A 21,863-nucleotide genomic window follows, 5' to 3' on the forward strand; every position below is an offset into this window, starting at 1 on the left:
TTAAACTACATTTATTTTTTTGAGGAACACTGTAGAATACATTTTTATTTTATACATCAGGGTGATGTGAAACAGGAAAAAGCAGAGAACTCTGAGGGCATATTTTTAGAGCCCTATCCAATTGAACAAATCCAAATTTTAAGAGGTTCATACATACGTGGAAAAACTATGATGGAAAGCATTGGAATGATGAATATATAATTCAGGATATTTGGTTTCTTACTTGGGAGGGAAAACAAGCAAAGGCTTAGATAGGACATCCAAGAAACTGGCAATGTTTCATTGTTTAGGATTGGTGGTGGTTATACATACGTTTCTTTTATTTTTATTATTTTAAATATATGCAGGGAATTCCCTGGCAGTCCAGTGGTTAGGACTAGGCACTTGCACTGCCGGAGCCCAGGTTCAATCCCTGGTCGGGGAACTAAGATCCTGCAAGCCACGCAGCATGGCCAAAATATATATCTATATCTATATCTATATCTATATCTATATCTATATCTATATCTATATCTATATCTATCTATATATGCATATATATTTTATACATGTGTTGTATTTAATAATAAAGATAAGAGAATTCTAATTTAAAAGACAGTTCTAGAAATAATGCACCAGGCAAGTCTCTTGTCCGTAGAGACCAGAGAACCACTGGGCCGAGTCATGGCCTTGCTGAAGTCATGGTCTGGCAACTCCTTCTATCTGTAGTCTTTGAACACCGGCTTAAGTGTTTTGTCAGAGAGCTGAAAGCTGCTGAGCCATTGTACTGCGATTTGTGGAGTATCTGGACAGCACCCCCATCCGTAATTACCTCATCTCCTGATGGATGAAATTCTCCTACTAAATATGTGTTCTGTTTCTTGAGGATTTTCTTATCCCCAAATTTTTTTTTCAAAATGCAAATCTACTTAAAAGATATGTCATATAAGGCTCTGTTACTTGAGTATGAATGAAACTATCATTTGCCTACTTGGGAAAGGAGAAATATGTCTGAGTATGAACCAAGACAGGAAGGAATGAGGTCCAGAATGAGAAGTGGGAGAACTTCACCAAGAACCTTTGTGGACTTTACCATCTTGCCTGTAAGTGGTATAATAAGAATTGGAAGGATACTTCAATGCTTATTCATTGAATGGGGTATTTATTAGCCTTCAGGTCTTATTGGAGGAAATAGGTTTTAGAAGGACCCCTCTGTGATATATACACTGTTCACTGACGAGCAGTGAGGTGCTGGCCTAATCTGGGAAAATGTTCCAGGATCAATGTCTAAAGGAAACCAGTTAGACAGAACGCCCAATGAGTTGGGGTCAAGGTGAGGGTCAAAAATCATAGGGTTGCTGAAGGGTATAAATCCCAAATTGCAGAAAACAAGCAGCAGGTGGGGACCCTAGGGAATGACAGCAACAACAAACATTAGGAATGTGTAGGGTTTTTACTATTCAGAAGTTTGAAGCCTACCACAAACAGCTAAGGGAGGGCAAGCGAGCAATATGCCTTCCTGCATCTAGTTTTGCTAGCTGCGACATGCCACATGAGCACACAGACAAAAATCTGGCTTTATTTATTCAATAGTAAAGTTGACTCAAGAGCTTTAGACAGAAGGCCTAGGATCCAGCGATTTCTGAGGAAGGGAAGGCTGAAGCTAGTAGCTTCGGTTCTGGCACGCAAGCTAGTGTGAAAATCAATCCTCATCTAAGGGCCAAGTTTGACAAAATCAGCTTCAGTTGTTTAAATTGTCATGCAGCTGGGCTAGAATTGCTTGCTTGTTACGATGCCATTAGCCTTTCAACTAAATATGTGCATTCATAATTGTTTGACAAAGTTATAAAGTCATGAAAATACACTACTGACATATTAAATCTGACTCATTTAAATTTTAAAATGCAGTTCCTGGCACACAGTAGGTGCTCCATAAATGTTTGTTGAATGAGTTGAAATCAGGAAATTAGAAGAGATTGTTCTGCTTTCCAACAGTGCATTAAATTGAGTACACCATTTCTCAAGCTGAAAGGAAGCTAAATGAAAGGAAATGGGTTTATTTGATTGTCTCACCTACATAATGACATGAAGTAATAAGGAAATTATTCAGATAATTCATCCCAAATTTTGCCTGTTGTAGACAGATGATTAAGGCTTTTGTTTTTATAAGTATGCATTATTCAGAGAGCTCCCTCCCTGTTCCCCTTCCCTTTATAAATGAGAAGACAAAGTGCTCTAAACCAATTCCTGGATTTGAGAACATAGTGTGCCATCTATTTGGCTTATCTCCTCAGAGAAGGTAAGTATAAAGTCATTGCAAAAGACTCAGGATGGAGATATGACAAGCTAGGTGGCTTCCTGATGTCTCAGCACCTGCTTTCCTGTTTCTGATTTAGCCAGTGATACACTAGAGATTCCTTTAAAAAAAAAAAAAAAAAAAAAGACCTGCATACTTCCCAGCCACAGCATTGCATTGCATTCCAGTGGTCCAAGAGCTAATTTTTCTTAGAATAAAAACCTTGACCTTAGAAAATATCACTTCTAGGGTGATAAATGGGCATGCCCCAAACAAAGTAGATCATTTGAGGAGAGAGGAAAGATAACCGGGTGCAGCATCTTAGAGCCATCTGGGTTCCAGTGACCACTTCAGCCTCTCAGAGTACATTTCCCCTAAATCAACTCAGTCCACAAGCAGCTTGAAGGAGTACATGGAAATGACTGAATGGCCAAAATAATCAAATGCCTCTAACCAGATGCTTTCCATAGAAAACTTGCTGAAGGTCTATTAGTGTTCTGACCTGAAATTGCATAGCTTCCCTCTGTCTTCATTTGAAGATCAGCCATGTGCTTTAAATTGATCAGTATCAAGTAGAATCTTAGTAGCTTTACCTGGGTAGGTAGAGTGCCTATGTATGGGTATATAAGCAAACTCATGCACAAAACTCTCACACTCAAAGTCATGCTACATAAATAAAACTCTCTCCACTGTGATGGAAGGCAAACAAAATATGCACACTCGCAATTAACTTTTTTATTAAAGATTTTATTTTTTAGAGCGGTTTTAGGTTCATAGCAAAATTAAGAGGAAAGAACAGGTATTTCCCATATATCCTCTTCTCTCACACATGCATAGTTTCCCCTATTATCAACATCTCTCACCAGACTGGTATATTTGTTAACAATAGAGGAACCTACATTGATATATCATAATCATCCAAAGTCCATAGTTTATGTTAGGGTTCACTCCTGATATTGTACATTTCAATTCATTTTATATTCCACAAACATTTATGGAATACCTACTACAGTAAACACTAGGATTGTACTATTATAAATCCTCTGCCTTTAAGAAACTCATACTTAAGGGGAGGGGAAACAAATTTGATAAATACTATATGTATGAACTATAAATACCAAGAAGATGTGGGGAAAGTTTCACAGAGGTGGTGACATATGACCTGTATTTTGTGGGTATTGACAGAAGAGTTTGCTAATCATGAAAGAGGTAGCAGTGTATTATAAGTAGAATAAATAGGATGGGCAAAGGCATGGGGTTGCAAAAGGGTATGAAGTCTTCAGAGAATGGTGAGACATTTGCTACTTACAATATATGGGAGCATACAATATATGGGAAGGGGTGCAAGTCGGTTAGGTGTGAGAGTTTGGTAGGGAAAACATTATAAAGAGCCTCGGATGTGTAGCTAAGAAGTTAGACTTTATCCAGTAGATAGTTGGGAACCAAAAGAGGTTTAGAAGCATGGTTTTAATGGTAGAAGGGTTTCCCTATATTGTCTGATCTTGGTTTTACTGCCTCAGCAACCTCACCTGGAGCTGCATCTGAAGGTGACTGGCAACTTAGGTACCATGAAAGTGCCTGGTAGATTTCTAAGTCTAAACTTTGAGACACAGAAAACTTCTCATTTGTGGTAATTATATTTCTATATTTATTCCTACACATGGTAGCCACATGTGGCATGAGGCCAATAGGAACTACAAAATCTAATTCAGAAAAGCATGTTAAATATCCAACTTGATCTTGAGTATGTGACTGAAGCCCGTAATTCTCTCTCTCCAATGTCTTTGTGCATCAAAGGACATTATCAACAGAGTGAAAAGGCAACAACAGAATGAGGGAAAATACTTGCAAATCATATACCTGATAAAAGATTAATATTCAGAATATATAATGAACTCCTACAAGTCAACAAAAGAAAAAAAAAACAATTAAAAATGTAAAAAATGGGCCAAGGACTTGAATTGACTTTTCTCCAAAAATATACAAATGGCCAATAATCATGTAAAAAGATGCTCAACATCACTAATCATTAGGGGAATACAAATCAAAACACAATTAGAGGGCTTCCCTGGTGGTGCAGTGGTTGAGAATCTGCCTGCTAATGCAGGGGACACGGGTTCGAGCCCTGGTCTGGGAAGATCCCACATGCCACGGAGCAACTAGGCCCGTGAGCCACAACTACTGAGCCTGCGCGTCTGGAGCCTGTGCTCCGCAACAAGAGAGGCCACGATAGTGAGAGGCCCGCGCACTGCGATGAAGAGTGGCCCCCGCTTGCCGCAACTAGAGAAAGCCCTAGCACAGAAATGAAGACCCAACATAGTAATCAATCAATCAATAAATAAATCTTTAAAAAAAAAAAAAAAGCCTGTGCCTTTAAAAAAAAACCATATTAAGATGGTTTAAAAAAAAAAAAGCATAATTATTTAAAAAAAAAACAAAAACAAAAAAAACACAATTAGATAACTACTTTGTACCCATTAGGATGGCTATTAGTAAAAACAAGCACAAAAGACAAGTGTTAGATAGGATGTGGAGAAATTGGACTCTTGTGCATTGCTGATGGGAATGTAAAATGGTGCAGCTACTATGGAAAATAGTATAACAGTTACTCAAAAAATTAAACATAGAATTACTATATGACTTAGCAATTCCACTTATAGGTATATATACAAAAGAACTTAAAGCAGACACTTGAACAGATATTTGTATGCTCATGTTCATACCAACACTAATCACAAAGCCAAAAGGTGGAAACAATCCAAATATGCATTGACTGATGAATAGATTAAACAAATTGTGGTAAGTGCATACAGTGGAATATTATTCAGCTGTAAAAAGAAATGACATTCTGATACATGCTACAACATGGATGAACCTTGAAAACATGATATTAAGTGAAATAAGCTAGACACAAAAGGACAAATACTGTATTATTCCACTTATATTAGGTACACATAATAGCCAAATTCACAGAGAAATAAAGTAGACCAGTGGTTACCAGTGCTGGGAATAGAGGTGAATAAGGAGTTATGGTTTAATGGGTGAAGATTTTCAGTATGGGATGATGATAATGTTCTGGTGATGGTTGAACAAAAATGTGAATGTACTTAATGCCACTGAACAGTTAAAAATGATTAAAACCAGGCTTCCCTGGTGGCGCAGTGGTTGAGAGTCTGCCTGCCGATGCAGGGGACACGGGTTCGAGCCCTGGTCCGGGAAGATCCCACATGCTGCGGAGCAACTAAGCCCGTGTGCCACAACTACTGAGTCTGCGTGTCTGGAGCCTCTGCTCCGCAACGAGAGGCCACGACAGTGAGAGGCCCGCACACCGCAATGAAGAGTGGCCCCTGCTCGCCACAACTGGAGAAAGCCCTCGCACAGAAACGAAGACCCAACACATCCAAAAATAAATAAATAAATAAATAAATTTATTTAAAAAAAAAAAACCATCTGTTTATTTTAAAAAAATGATTAAAGCCATAAATTTTATGTTATATATATTTTACCACAATAAATAAAATTAATAAATAATAATGTCACCCCAATTTGGAAACCTTAAAAAAGAGTCCATTCTATAATTGAAGTCAAACTGGGAGGGGCTCAGCGATTAGCTTTTATTGAAAGCCAGCCATCTATTCTTTTTGCTCCTTGCTGACAGATGATGGAAGTCTTTCTGGCTTCCCAGAGTCATTACTGTTCCCTTGATAAACAGGGAAAAGAAGGGCTTTTCCCATGTTTTTCCATTGGTTAAGTATCCTAAACTGCCCCCACTGGAAGGGTTGCTAGGCATTTCAAACCCCCTTGATTCCTCCATGGGTAGATAAAGCTAAAACAGCCCTTAATGACATTTCTCTAGTTATCAGAGCAGCAGAAGTAGGGCCCAATGCTGACATTCCCTTTTTTAAAACCATTACACAGCTCACCCACCCTACCACCCAATTCTTGGCTAAAATTCTACAAACTTTCACCTCATCTCCATTTTGATCCTGTTTCCGTTCTTGAGTTCCCCTGGGATACTGAGCTGTATTTCTCACCCTTTCCCAATGTATTTTTCCTTTTGGCCCATTTAGTTTCTCCAGTTTGACTTTCCCACTCTCTAGCAGAACTTACTGCAAAACCTTCATTTTCTGAGTCAAGCTGGGCCCTTGAACCCCATAACACTCTTGCACTGTTCTTCACCCTAGCAACCCTCTTTTGATTATTTGAATATTCCAAGCGTTTCCTGCTTTGAGGCACTTGTGTATGTTGCTTCTACTGCCTCATGTTTTAACCCAGTCTTTGCCCAGATGAACACCTACTCATCAGTCATATCTTAGTTCAAATGTCACTTCAACAGAAAAGTTTCCCCTGACTCTCTTCTCATCCCATTTCTAAATTAGACTACTGTTAAAGTGTCTAAAAGGCTCTTTTCCTTTATAAACACATCACAATTTGCATACATGTACTTGTGTGATTCTTTTTATTATTATTTTACTATTATCTAGAAGATAAGCTTTACAGGGCATGGGACCATGTCTGTCTTGTTTGTAATTTTACAGCAATGGCCAGCACAAGGCCCAGCACAAACTTTGGTTCAATAAATGAACAAATAAGTGGATGAATGTAGGTTTCAGCCAATTTTGTTGGCATTCTCCCACCACCTGAGGAGATGGGGACAGCCTTTCTGTCTCCTGAATATCCTGAGTGCCATAACTTGGGGTCCTAATACTGACAGAACTGAAAAGAGCCCCAGAAAAAGGAGATGGTAGGAAAAGAAAAGGTGATTCTCACAAGCTATTGCTAAAAATGCCAACGGGCTGATACATAAACACTCATCCAATAACTTTGCTCTCAACATCATTACTAAGGTAAAATGGTAGGACTGGCTCTTTCTATCCATGTTTCTCCCCACTCCTTCCACAATGTATCCATCCTTTTCTGACTTTATCCTCAGATCTGTTATTGATGCTCATTTTGATCTGATTTCATTGGTTTCCAATATATGTTTCGTTAGGGGTGGGTGGTAGTATTGGTGGTAGATATATAGTTTGTCTGGACACCCCTCTACAGGGAGTACCTTGAAATCATTCCTTTCTTTCCACCTACCAGAGAAGGAACAGCAGAACTGAGATCTTATGAGTCCCATTTCATTTAAACCTTGGGCACATTCATCCAAAAAAATTTTTATGGTTGTTTTAAACTATTGTGTCCTGGGAAAGATACTTGTAATGAACCTTCATTCTGCTTATTTATATACTAATTTATCTTTGGTAAATATGTTGCCCCTAAAAAGCAGCAATCTCTATGTCTTTTGGGTCAGTTATATAGCTATTCATCTGAGACAATGTAATGGTGCTTCACTTACGTGAATAAGTTGTATTGATCACCAAGTTCCAAGTTTCCATCCTCTCTGTCATTTGAACCAGGCAAACTGTAATTTGCTGCTGCATCATTTCCACCATAGAATTACAGAATATTGGATCTGGAAGGAACTGCAAATAGGCACTAGTACAATCCCCTTATTTTACAATTGAAGAGACTGAGGTCAATATGTCACACTTACTCTGAGCCAAGAAATACTAAGATCCTGCCATCACAGAAGATTACTTCCCATGGCTATTGTATTCATTACTTTTAAGATGTTCATCTTCCCCCTATAACTCAACAAATGTCCACTTATTTCTTTCAATTCTATCTTCTCTAATCTCTCCCCAACTATCCTTATCTCCCACTCTTTCCTGTCTTTGACCCATTTCAGCAAGCCAGAGTAGCATTACCTTCACACTTCTGCAAAGCTATATACACTTGCTCAGGAGCAATGGGCTATGAACCAAGTCAGTCCCTTCCAGCACCAGGCCAGAGCTCCTAAGCTAGTTCTGTAGAAGTTCTGTAGCCAACCATGATCCTCCCCTAACATCTGACCATTTTGGTCTCTGCACAAGCACAGAATTTCAGTACCTTTTTCCTACCGACGTTGGATAGTCCTTTTTATGACAGCCACTTTATAGACTATTGTAATAAAGTACCAATTCCTAAGCTGTCAAAAGCCTAGTACCAAATTTGCTTTAAAACGACTCTATGCACAGATGTGGAATGGGATCCACCTTTATCAGAAAATATCTTTGCTGGGACACAAAGCCTAGAATGACTTGAGCCTGAGGGAGATTATGAGGCAGTTAGGACTTTATAGAGAATACCGGCTTGGTTTATCAACACAGCCTTAAAAGATACTTAGAAAATCATCTCTCTCTTTTTTTTTTTTCCTGAAACCCAAGACCCGCTTGTAAGACAATGAATTCATGATTGCACAAGTGATCACAGGCTAGCTTTCAATTTTTGATTTTGTCATCACCAGAGAGGAGACCAACTCACCTCTTAACCATACATTTTATTGCCAAAAAAAAAGAAGAATTGAGTCCTTCCTGCTGTTGACCCATCCATTAATCTAACAGGCCATGAACATTCACTGACTCTAATATGTGATATGCTAGGTATCGTGTGAGGTTCTGGGGACATAACAGTCATCTAAGTCATACTTTGTCTCCTGGAGCTTACTCTGCTGGTAAACATGGCTATTAATTAAATAGAGATATCGGGTACCAATGTTCGTATGATAAGGACATCTATCCTGAACCAGGGAAAACAGACTTGATGGATCTAAGGATGCATGGCAACACTATTCATGTCTGGAAAGAGGATGATAAAAGAGGGGCAGAGGGGCAAGTTTGGAGGAGAATTTAAACTTTACCTATTTCACAATGTTGCCTAGGCTTACCCTTGACTAAAGGATACCCCTTGGAATAGTCATCCTTCTCAAAATCTTATGTTACTCTCCTGCTCACAAACTTCTATTGGCTCCCTGTTGCAATCAGGGTTAGATTTTAACTCCTTACTCCAACATAATAAAAAGCTCTTCACAATTTAGAGCAAATCTTTTCCTCTATTTTTATATTCTGTCATATATATCTGTACACTCTGCCCAATGAAGCATTGTACCATTTCCATTCCTCCATGCTTTTAAACATGTTGTTTGCTAGAATACTGCTCTCCCCAAACTTCCTCCTGCCTAGCAAACTCTTTTTAATCCATTATAACTCAGTTCAAATGTAAACTCCTTTACAATAGCCAGGACATGGAAGCAAACTAAATGTCCGTCGACAGCTGAATGGATAAAGAAGATGTGGTACATATATACAATGGAATATTACTCAGCCATATAAAGGAACGAAACTGGGTCATTTGTAGAGACGTGGATGGACCTAGAGTCTGTCGTACAGAGTGAAGTAAGTCAGAAAGAGAAAAACAAATATTGTATATTAACACATATATGTGGAATCTAGAAAAATGGTACAGATGAACCTATTTTTAGGGCAGGAATAGAGATGCAGACATAGAGAACGGATGTGTGGACATGGTGGGGGGAAAAGGGGGTGAGATGAATTGGGAGATTGGGATTGACATATATACACTACCATGTGTAAAACAGATAGCTAGTGGGAACCTGCTGTATAGCACAGGAGCTCAGCTCCGTGCTCTGTGGTGACCTAGATGGGCAGGATGGGGGGATGGGAGGGAGGTCCAAGAGGGAGGGGATATATGTATACATATAGCTGATTCAATTCGTCGTACAGCAGAAACTAACAAAACATTGTAAAGCAACTATACCCCAATTAAAAAAAAATGTAAAAAAAAAAAAAATGTAAACTCCTGATTAAAGCCTTTATTGGCTATCCCAGTCTCCCTACCCCATTCCATACCAACCCACCTAATGAACTCTGTCCCCCCTTTTTTAGAAATACTAAGCTATAAGCTTAATAATAAGGCATCTTTTGAGTACTTATGTATCCAATAATATATTGGACATTTTCACATAGGCTTTCTAATAGCATACTTAAAATATCCTGTGAGGTAGGTACTATTATTATTGCCATTAACAGATGAGGAAAACAATTTTAGAAAATTAAGTTAACTTGTGCAAAGTCACACAGCAGTGAATAGTAGATTTGAGATTCAGCCTCAGCATGTTTGATTCCTGAGACCATATCCTTAACCATTTATTTATTCATTCATTCTACTTATTCATTTGTCTTTATATGTTAGGCACTAAGTATACTAGATAGAAAAAAATGTTACTGCGTGCAGAGCTTTCACTGCCTCCCAAAAATAAAGCATGCAGAGGAATGGGCAAGGAATCAAACTGAGATGCTCTTACCCCATGATGGACAAGATTTCTACTACTGTTTGTACAACTAAGCATGAGATTTTATTCATACTTCCTTTGGCAAAGATGGTTCTTCTATGTAAAACCAAATAAAACACAAACTTCTTACCATGGCCTCAAAACGCTGCATCAATTGGCAATTGTCTACCTCTAAAACCACATCTCATAGCACTCTATCCCTCTTAATTGCATTCTAGTCACACTGCTACCTTTATGAGCCTTGAAAAGCTCTTTTCCATCTCAGGACCTTTGTTTATTATTATTATCATCACAATTTTAATAAAAAGTAAAATATCCCTCTTGAATAGATGATCATATTTACTTAAGACTTTTTTAAAGAAACAAAACATTACGAAATTGAATTTCCCTGTGCTCCACTCTGCAGTCCCAAATCCTTTCCCCAGAGGCAATTCCCATCATGAATTTGCTTTCTCTGCAGTCCATATTTTCTTATTTTTTTCAACATATATGCGTATGTGTTCATTCTAAATCATATACAGTATGATTTCATACTGTATGTAAAGTTCTGGAACTTGATTTTCTCACTTAATGTTATGTTTATGATGTTCATCCATGTTGACATGTGTAGATTCAGTTCATTCATTTTCACTGCTGTATTGTTTTCCATTGTATTAATATATCAAAATGAATTAATTCATTCTCTGGATTATGGGCATCTGATTTTTTTCACAATTAAATACAAGGAAATTACTGAGGGCATTATGCTAAGTGATATAAGTCAGACAGAGAAAGACAAATACTGTATGATCTCACTTGTATGTGGAATCTAAAAAAGCCAAGCTCATAGAAACACAGAGTAGAATAGAGGTTACCAGGTACTGCGGAGTGGGTAAAACGGGAGATGTTGGTCAAAGGGTACAAACTTCCAGTTATAAGATGAATAAATCTGGGGATTTAATGTACAACATGGTGACTATAGTTGACAATACTGCATTATATTCTTGAAATTTGCTAAGAGGGTAAATCTTAAATGTTCTCACCACAAAAAAAATGATAGTTATGTGATGGAGGTGTTAGCTAAAGCTATGGTGGTAATCATTTTGCAATATATGTCTATCAAATCAGCACATTGTACATCTTATACTTACATAATGTTAGATGTCAATTATATCTCAATAAAGCTGGAATGAATAGCAAGAGGATAATTAAGAATATCTTTATGCCAATAAATTTGAAAATCTAGGTAAAATAGAAAAATACCTAGAAAACTATAACTTACTTAACTGACTCAAGAAGAAATATTCCTGGATATTCCTATAATCCCACTTAAAGAATCAAAATTAGTAATTTAAAAATTTCCCATAAAAGAAAAAAAAAAACAAATCTGGTACAATTTTATGAGAAAGTGTTATCAAATTCAGCAATGCATGAGAAAGATAATAATACATCATGACCAAACTGCATTCATTTCTACAGATTTACAATGCCACATCTGTCATCCTGCCAAATTTTCTTACATACATAGACATATTTCAGGGCACCAGTGTGTTCCTTTTGTCATTTGTCTATCTCTGTGCCAATACATCAATTTTTAAATTATTGCAGCTTTAAAATACATCTGAAATCTTATATCACCTGTTTCCCCATCATAGTCTTCTTTTTTAGTTTGCCTTATTTCTTGGATTTTACTCTTCTAGATGAATTTTGGAATCCATTTTTTTAGTTCCAAGAAAAATTATATTGGATTTCTATTAGAACTGCATTTAACTTATAGATTAATTTGGTGGAGAACTGACATTTTTATAATGAGTATAGCAGGTCTTTCCAGTTATGTCCTCAATAATTCTGGACAAAGATCTTGAATTTATTTAATTTTTAGATTTATTCATAGGTACTTTAAAAGTTCATTGCTATTTTGAATGAGATCTTTTTGTCTTATTACATTTTCTAGTTGGTTATTAGTACTGCATAAGGGCAATATTGATATTGATTTTCATTGATCTCTGATGTCCTCCAAGTTTATCTGAAATTAAAAGCATAATTAAGATACAAACATATAAGGAGAAGGGCAAACTGAGCATTCATTCTGAATGGTTCTATATTTTATGATTTGACTGTTCATGTATTTGTTTGTTGCCTGTTTGTGTGTTTCAATACTAATTTTTTATAAACACTGTACTTTCCAATACTTCTTTATGGTGTACCCAAACTGACCATGTACTGAAAATGATCTTGATCAAAAAAGTACCATTGGACTACCAAGCCATAAGATGTGAAAGCATCAGTAGTCATCAAATATCATACAGTCATGTATTTATTCAGCAAATATTTAAGCAACTAGTATATGTACTGAACACATACTGTGTGACTGGCACTGTGCTAGAGGTAACCAAGAAAACCAAGGTCTCTGTCCTTTTATATAGCTTATCATCTAGTGGGAGAATTAACCAACAAACTTGTTGTGATGGTTATTTTTATGTGTCAACTTGGAAATGCTATATTAGTTAGTTAGTAATTAATCCAGGTGTTGCTTTGAAGGTATTTTGTGGATGTGCTTAACGTCTACAATCAGCTGACTTTAAAGTAACTAACCCCTGACAATGTGGGTGGGTCTCATCTAATCAGTTAGGACCTTAAGAGCAAAACTGAGGTTCCTGGAGAAGAAGAAATTCTACCTCAGAACTATAGCATCAGCTCCTGCCTGGATTCCAGCCTATTGGCTTGCCCTAAAGATTTCAAACTTGCCAGCCGTCCACAGTCATGTGAGCCAATTCCTTAAAACAAATTTCTCTAAATAGATATATGCATACACATATATGTGTGTATGTGTACATACATCTATACATATATGTATATATATACATAATAGGAGATACACACACAAACTCTTATTGATTCTTTCCCTTGAATCTTGAGTCTTGACTGATATGTCAGTAAAAACACAAATAAATGTTATAATTGTAAATTGCAATACATGCTATGAAGGGAAAAATTGGCAGGGATGGTGTGGAGTGGGGGACGAAGGTGAATCTACTTCTGTGGTCAAGGAAAGTCTGATGAATTACCTTCTAGGCTGAAACCTGAAGCATAAGAAGCAGCCAACCAGATGAAGAGCCTTCAGAAAATCTGGATCAAATTATACTCCCACAAGGAGTATATGAGAGTACCTAACACCTTTGCCAATACTATAATTTTATTGTTAACTCTATGCCAATTTGCTAGGCAAAAAGTCATATCATGTTATTTTTTCAACTTATTTTTCTGTAATTATTTGTGAGGCTAATTTTTTTTTTTCATATTATATGTCATTTGAGTGCTCTCTCTCCTTCTACAGTTTTGACCAGGATGGTTTAACAATAGCTCCAAGAACAGTGTCTTGTAGGTAAATAGCACCATAGATTAGCAGAGGTAGAAGAAATCTAAGAGATCTCCAGTTCAACCTATGTCCAATGCAACAATTCCTCTGATAGCATTCATAACAAGTTTTAGCTTCTGCTTGGTTAAGTTCAATGAAAGGACTAACTAGAGAACCACAGATCATCCTGGAAAGAATGGACTTTACATATCATTATTAGATCTGTTCATAAATTTATTCATTTATGTCAACAAATATTTCTTGAGTTTTATAATAAGAAATAGCCCAGTCTCTTCATTTTAAGGATGAATAACAGAGGTTGACAGAATTTAAATGACGTTCTCTAGTTTCTCAGGGGTGAGAGAACAACAAACTGGGGACAAGAATCAGGTTGCTGTAATCCAAATTCACCATACTTTTCACTCTAAGGTGATAATTTTCCCCAGAATATTCAGGGAAAAGAAAAATACACCTCCACATTAGAGTAGACCTAAAAGCACTTTCTTGTCGCTTTATAGCTAAGGTCCTTATAAATTCCAGTGTTATGTTTTTAAGGTTCCCACAAGAGGTAAAATAAGAAAATGTCATAGTCTTATGTTACATACTAGGAGGCATCTATCAGCAGAGTTAACCAAGGTATTTAGTTTTAGAAGCATTTTTGTTTTCTGGATTCTAGTCCTTTAGTCATAAACATGACAAATAACATTTAAGAATTTGATAATAAAAGTCATGTGAAAAAATAATAATGTGCTTTCATCTGTGTTTAAAAATGTGCCTCTTAACAATTTGATCTCCTAACATCTAACATGCCTATTGAGATAGTTAAGCACTTGCTCCTAGCTTAGAGCACTGGCTTTCATATGATTATTTTGCTTTTAATAATCAGGCAAGAGAAATTAAGAACTCAGGGAAAGAGCCTAAAATTTGCATAAGGACAACACCCACCAATCCTCCACAATGTGTTCAGTTATTCTAGTCAGTGTTTGAGGTGCATGGATAGTGAATGGTGCTGTTTTTAGCACTATAGGATGACGGCTTAGCTTTAGAACCGAAAGCAAAAATAGATAAATACTTGCCTGATAGGAAACAAAAGGAGATAGAGACCACCATATTATTTCAGTCATCCTGATGAGCTGCCCACATCTGAGAAGCAGGTGGTCAGGGTGCTGATGGAAAATATGTGATATAACTTTATGATCTATTCCATGCCATTGTATAGTCACAGGTACAGAATATTGTTGAATCACTCAAAATCATTCCATGGGTAAAACCCAAACTTTCTGTTGTGCTGCATTGACCTTAAATATGGATCTGAAATGCTATCAGGAATTATTATGCTGTACAATGTTAATGAATTGACACTGAACCCTATTAGACATTTGGATTTATGTTATTCATACTAAGCGTTATTGAATTCCAAGCCAAGTTCTTTTGGTATTCTAGCTTATTAAATGCCATCATTTCAAACAATACTATTTCAAACGCAGAACAGAAGGCTTCCTGCTGCTATAAGTGAAATTATCAGAAGACATACTTTAATAGCCAACTGCAGCCCAATTGATTGAGGTATGATGGATGTTTAATAGCTTAAGTACTCAGTGTTACACTGTGTTCTTGACATCAAGAGTCTTCATCATCAATTAGGATCACCTTTGATTAGTGCTCAGCAGAATCCAGAACAAATGGAAGCAGACTCCTGGCCTGACATCATGCATGCCACACTGTGGGGCTCTTAGTTGAAGTTATTTAAGCCAGTATGAAGTATATTTAAAGAAGAGGATGAATTCACAATCAAACTGTCCCTTGAGCCCCCTCAATCAGTCAATATATACTTGAATCTGCCTGAAATTGCTACAGCTCTGAGTAATTATATTGGCATAATAAGGTATTTCATTAGCTGGTCTAGTTTCATCATTATTGTTATCATCTGGGCCTTTGGTATTCCTCTTTTCCCCAGTTCAACAGCTATCCTTTATCATATACTTTAGAACTGTAAATGAAGTTCCATTAAATACATTCATTATATTACTCATTCATTTGTCAAACATTTAACTGAATGTATACATGTGCCAGGGAGTCCTTTATGCATTGCAGAAATGGAGATGAAGAGACTATTTATCCTTCCTTCAAGGAGAAAAGCAGTCATCTAAACAGTTATCCTGTGTTAACATGTTAAGCGCTGGAATAAAGGTAAGCGCCAGGTACTACAGTAATTCAGTAGAGGGAAATCTACTAGATTTAGCTGGAAGAGGCAGTCATGCAAGGCTTCTTGGTGGTGCCTTCACTGAATCTTCAAATACTGTTAGGAATTGTTCAGTTGAAATAGGTAAAGACACTACAGACAGAGAGAGAATAAAAAGACTAAAGATCAAAAACTATATAAAGTACGCAGGCTTATACAATTGTGGTGTGACATGTCCTGCAGAGGTACTCAGGACATAAATGACACTGCAAATTATGCTAGGGACTCTCAAATTGTATACTCCCTGTAGGTGAAGGGGTGTTACTGAATGATATCAAGCAAGAGAATTACATGGTAAGAAGTGTATTTATGTATGTATTTGTGTATATACATATTTATTTACTTATAACTTTTTCTAGTTTATCGACGTGTAATTGACAAATAAAAATTGTATATATTTAAGATGTACAACTTGATGACTTGATATACATATGCATCGTGAAATAATCACCACAATTATGCTAATTAGCATATCCATAACCTCACATAGTTACCGTATATTTTGAAGGTAAAATCAGCTAGACTAGGTGATTGATTAAACCTAGGAGTGGGATAAATGGAGAAAAGAAAAACTCTTATGAATGTTGATGCCATTAATTTAAATAGGGAATACTGGAGAAAGCAGAACATGGGGCCTTGGGATGTAGGGGAAAGTGAGAAAAGATAGACTCTTGCTTAAGGAGCTATCTGCTCTCTTAGGCAGGGCCAATGCCATTTAATTCAGCTTTCTTCTGGTACGACAATCCATTCTAAAGCAAGGGAATTGATACTGGGCCAGCAGAACTTTGAAATTTGATACTCAAAGGCTAGCATCCTTCTGAGGACTGTTTTGACAAATACAACCTGGGGTTCAAACAGAAGCTAAAGCAAAGAAGCCAGAATTTTATCAAAGGCTAAATTCAGTTGGCGAAAAGACAAAAATAAAAGTTTGCTCACTTTGTGGAAAGCAGGAACTCTGTTAAACATTGCTGTACCATTTGGTAAATTACTCATCCAACATTTCCTTGCTGCTGAATCTGGATAGTCTATCACAGGTTTGGCTTCCAACTTCAGCAATACAGGTAATAAGAGCAAAAATTATTTACTTTAACACATCAACAATGTATCAATAATATTACTTAAGTAATAGAGATAAAAGAAAACTGAGGAATACAATCAGAGAACCTAGTAGAAAAGAATGAACTCAGACCACAGATAAAGGAGTGTCTGATTTTTTTTTAACATCTTTATTGAAGTATAATTGCTTTACAATGTTGTGTTAGTTTCTGCTGTATAACAAAGTGAATCAGCTATATGCATACGTATATCCCCATATCCCCTCCCTCTTGCGTCTCCCTCCCACCCTCCTTATCCCACCCCTCTAGGTGGTCGCAAAGCACCAAGCTGATCTCCCTGTGCTATGCAGCTGCTTCCCACTAGCTATCTATTTTACATTTGGTAGTGTATATATGTCAATGTTACTCTCTCACTTCGTCCCAGCTTACCCTTCCCCCTACCCGTGTCCTCAAGCCCATTCTCTACGTCTGTGTCTTTATTCCTGTCCTGCCCCTAGGTTCATCAGAACCTGTTTTTTTTTTAGATTCCATATATATGTGTTAGCATACGGTATTTGTTTTTCTCTTTCTGACTTACTTCACTCTGTATGACAGACTCTAGGTCCATCCACCTCACTACAAATAAGCAACTGACAAAGGATTAATCTCCAAACTATACAGGCAGCTCATGCAGCTCAATATCAAAAAAACAAACAACCCAATCCAAAAATGGGCAGAAGACCTAAATAGACATTTCTCCAAAGAAGATATACAGATTGCCAACAAACACATGAAAAGGAGTGTCTGATTTTTGAATCTACAAGGCTGAGGGCCAGGTCTTGCAAACAGAGAAATGTTTATCTAATACGTAGCCAGTCCCAAGAAAAAAATCATGTCTTCTACTTCTTAGTTAAATGTAGCTTTGACATACAGACTAATACTAGAGAAAATCCAGCATTCAATTTTATGCAATCAGTGTCACAGGTTATAGGGACAAATACCACCTCTAACAGTCAGCAGGACATCGCCACGTGCTATAATTTCAAACACAACTGTCTGAAAAGTTTAATGGCCTCAAACTATAGTATCCTCCATTTGGGCAGATTTGGCTTATGGAATGATACCACCACTCTCCTTGTCCCATTTTTATAATTCTGAGCCATGCCTCACTCTATACACTAGTAAGTTAGTTAGTTACCAAGTCCTATACTTTATACTTTCTCTCACAAATCACAAAGGTGAAACGTCTCACCTTTCATTGTATGGTAGGCAGAATAATGGCTCATCAAAGATGTTCACATCCTAATCCCTGATATCTGTTGCATGGCAAAGGGGAATTTGCAGATATAATTAAATTAAAATGCAGAGGGAATTCCCTGGCCGTCCAGTGGTTAGGACTCCATACTTCCACTGCAGGGGGCACTGGTTCAATCCCTGGTCGGGGAAGATCCCTCATGCTTCATGGGTGCGGGCAAAAAAAAAAGTATGCACACACACACACACACACACACAGCTGAATTACTTTGCTGTACACCTGAAACATTGTAAATCGACTATACTTCAATTTTTTTTAAAAAAAGAACCAAGTTGAAAGGGTTAGTGAATGCAGTTTGGGACAGGTTGTGGTACATCTAGCTTGATAAACAGGTTTGGAGAGACACCTACAGACACAGCATTTAGGATTCAAATGCAGGACAGGGGATGAAACCATTCCCAGAGAAAGTACAGAGTGAGAAGAGAAGAAGCTTGAAAAACCCAGAGTCTGTAAATATCTAGAAAGGGGTTAGAGGAAGAAGAATCAGAGGAAGAGACAGAAACTGAGCTGTCAGAGTACAGGAAAACCTGGAAAGAAAAGTAGATCCACAGCCAAGAAGAGAGAGTTCCAAGAAGAAAGAGGGGTGACCCTTCTTGGTCATACCTTGTAATGAAATATATGTTTGGTCAGATCCTACATGCCTGAATCCTGCCACAGTATATTCACTAAGGACATATACACATCAAAGTGGAAACATTAGTGAAATGTACATTCTTAATACTAATTAGGCCAAAAAAGTAACCTAGTCTATTTCCCATCTTCATCTATGCTCAATTATCTAATGTAGCCCAACAAAGAAAGCGGTTATAAAATGTTTATCAGAGAAAAGTTGCAAACACTGTAAATAACAGAAAATGCTTAACACTCTCTATATATCACCTCTATATATCATTTCTCTATAAAATTGATCACTACAGGGTCCAACTGATTTCCAATCTTTTCTTTCCACAGGTAAATTAAACTTCTGACAAAGCACATCTCTACTCCCTTGCTCCCACAGTGTGAGAAAAGTGTCCTATTTATGTACAAAGCATCTCCCTCATCTTTTTAAATTTTCTTATTCTGCTCAGGCCCAGGAGGAAGAATACCTGGTTAGAAACTGTGCCATTTATCTCCTTAGCAACTGCAGCAACAGCTGCAGAGCAGCACCTAGAATACCTTTCATGAAAACTGATGGAACTCCCTCATCACTTTCTGGGCTGTGGGAAAACCGGCACTCTTATAATACATTGCTTTTTAAAAAAAATTTTATTGGAGTATAGTTGATTTACAATGTCGTGTTAGTTTCAGGTGTACAACAAAGTGAATCAGTTATACATATACATATATCCACTCTTTTTTAGATTCTTTTCCCATATAGGTCATTACAGAGTACTGAGTAGAGTTCCCTGTGCTGTACAGTAGGTCCTTGTTAGTTGTCTATTTTATATAATAGTAGTGTGTATATGTCAATCCCAATCTCCCAATTTATTCCTCTCCCCTTTCCCCCCTGGTAAGCATAAGAGTGTTTCCTACATATGTATAATACATTACTTTTGGGAATGCAAAATGATTCAATGCCTATAGAGGGGAATTTAGCAGCAGCTACCAAAATTACAAAGGTTTTGCTTGTTGATTCAGGATTCTTATTTCAGGGAATTTATCCTGTTGGTATGCCTACACAAGCAAGAAATGCCATATGTATAAGGCTATTCTTTGAAGCATTATTCATCATAACCAAATACTGAGAACAATTAGTATTCATCACTAGGTGTAGTACAACCACACGATCGAATATTATGCAGGTTAAAAAGTGAGGAAGATTTCTCTGTATTGATATTAAATGATTCCCATTACTTATTAAATAACAAAAATAATCATTTTAAGCCGTACAGATGCTACCTTTTGTGTAAGAAGTGGTGGAAATTAGAATACATATTTGTATTTGAGTGTATTTGCATAAAGGAACACTGAACACATTCATAAAACAGATGTATCTATCTAGAGGGTCTGCAGGGTGCAGTAGGAAAGGAATAGATAGGGACAGGCTGATAGTGAGACTTCTTAATGTTGCCTTTCTGTATAATTTTGCTCTATGGAACATATTAATGAATAACCTATTCAGAAGAACATAATTTAAATGAAAAATTGCACTATTAGAGTATAGTACATGATGGTAAGCTTCCAAATTTATTTAATGCAGCTAACATAGCCTTAATACCAGCACATCATAAAGGTAGTCTAAAAAATGCAGAACTTATTATATGGAAAATACATATATAATATTCATGTATAACATATATAAATATATATTTTATGCACATATATCAGTATATGCACACACATATATGTATATATACACATGTATGTGCGTGTGTGTATATATGTGCACATATGCATATGTAAATATATTGCATATATAATGTCTATGTATATATATAAATATTAGTATCATAGTGAAAGTAAACCATTGGAGTTATTTGCACTTCACTCAAGAAAGGGGCAAGAATGTGCATCGTCATCATTGCTATTTAATATTTTTAACATTATATTTAAAGTATTAGCCAATGTGGCAAAAAGGAAAAAGAAATTACAGGTATAAAAATTTAGAAGGAGAAAGCAAAAGTATCACTATCTGCGGTTGATATACTGTATAACTGAAAACCCCGTAAGACTTTACTGTAAACTATAAACAATAAGAGAATCATTTTTTAAAAATGCAGACCTATCTGACTTTTTAAAGCAGTTGCAAAAATTATAAACAAAATGTTAAAAATCAAAGCTATCAGTGCATCAAAGAATATATCACGACCAAAGGTTTGTTTCTAGAATGCAAAAACTAGTCAATGTGTCTAAATGCTTTACTTACTAGGACATTAAAATATCCCAACACTGGCCCCATGCCTGCAAAATTATAGATAAATCAGCTGATTTCCCAATAAAAGAAGATCTTTCAATAAATTTACAACCTAAGGGTCAAATCCCACGGTTTCCCAAGATAAATTGGTAATCTCAGAACCCAACAAACATCACAGTATGGTCCCTTCTTGCTGTTACTAGCCACGAACGAAAGTATAAATTAATGATATTTGAGGGAAGGGAGCAGGCAGAGAAAATTATTTCATGGGTGTTCAGCTTTTACGAGAAATGATGTTGTGCAAATATGCTGATCCTACCCTGTTCCCTCTAAGATTTCTTTCCACGTGGCAATAGCAACGCACAGAACACATGAGGCAGTGTGGATTCACAATAACTGGTTTATTTATGGCAGCTATGGTCACACCAGCTAGATAAATATCAGATAAATATCATACTCAAAGACACTCTTGAGTATGCAAGCTCAATATGTGGGCACAAAAATAGAAACAATTTTGAATCCTCCTTCTTATTTGTATCTTCATGTATTTCACTGACCAAGAAATCTTAAATCCACTAATTTATAACATTTCCTTCCTATCAATATAACATACAGAATACTTTAAAGCCTTTACAAACTCTCTAA

The 21,863-nt window shown here is 36.7% G+C and overlaps 1 non-coding gene across 1 annotated transcript; it reads left to right on the forward strand.

Moving 5' to 3' along the window:
* The first annotated feature begins 352 nt into the window (after nt 1–352).
* TRNAA-UGC (transfer RNA alanine (anticodon UGC)) lies at nt 353–424 on the forward strand. The gene has a single exon. It is a non-coding gene; the product is annotated as a tRNA-Ala (tRNA).
* The last annotated feature ends 21,439 nt before the right edge of the window (nt 425–21,863 follow it).

The sequence above is a fragment of the Balaenoptera ricei genome, chromosome X, assembly GCF_028023285.1.
Source record: "Balaenoptera ricei isolate mBalRic1 chromosome X, mBalRic1.hap2, whole genome shotgun sequence".
Taxonomy (NCBI): domain Eukaryota; kingdom Metazoa; phylum Chordata; class Mammalia; order Artiodactyla; family Balaenopteridae; genus Balaenoptera; species Balaenoptera ricei.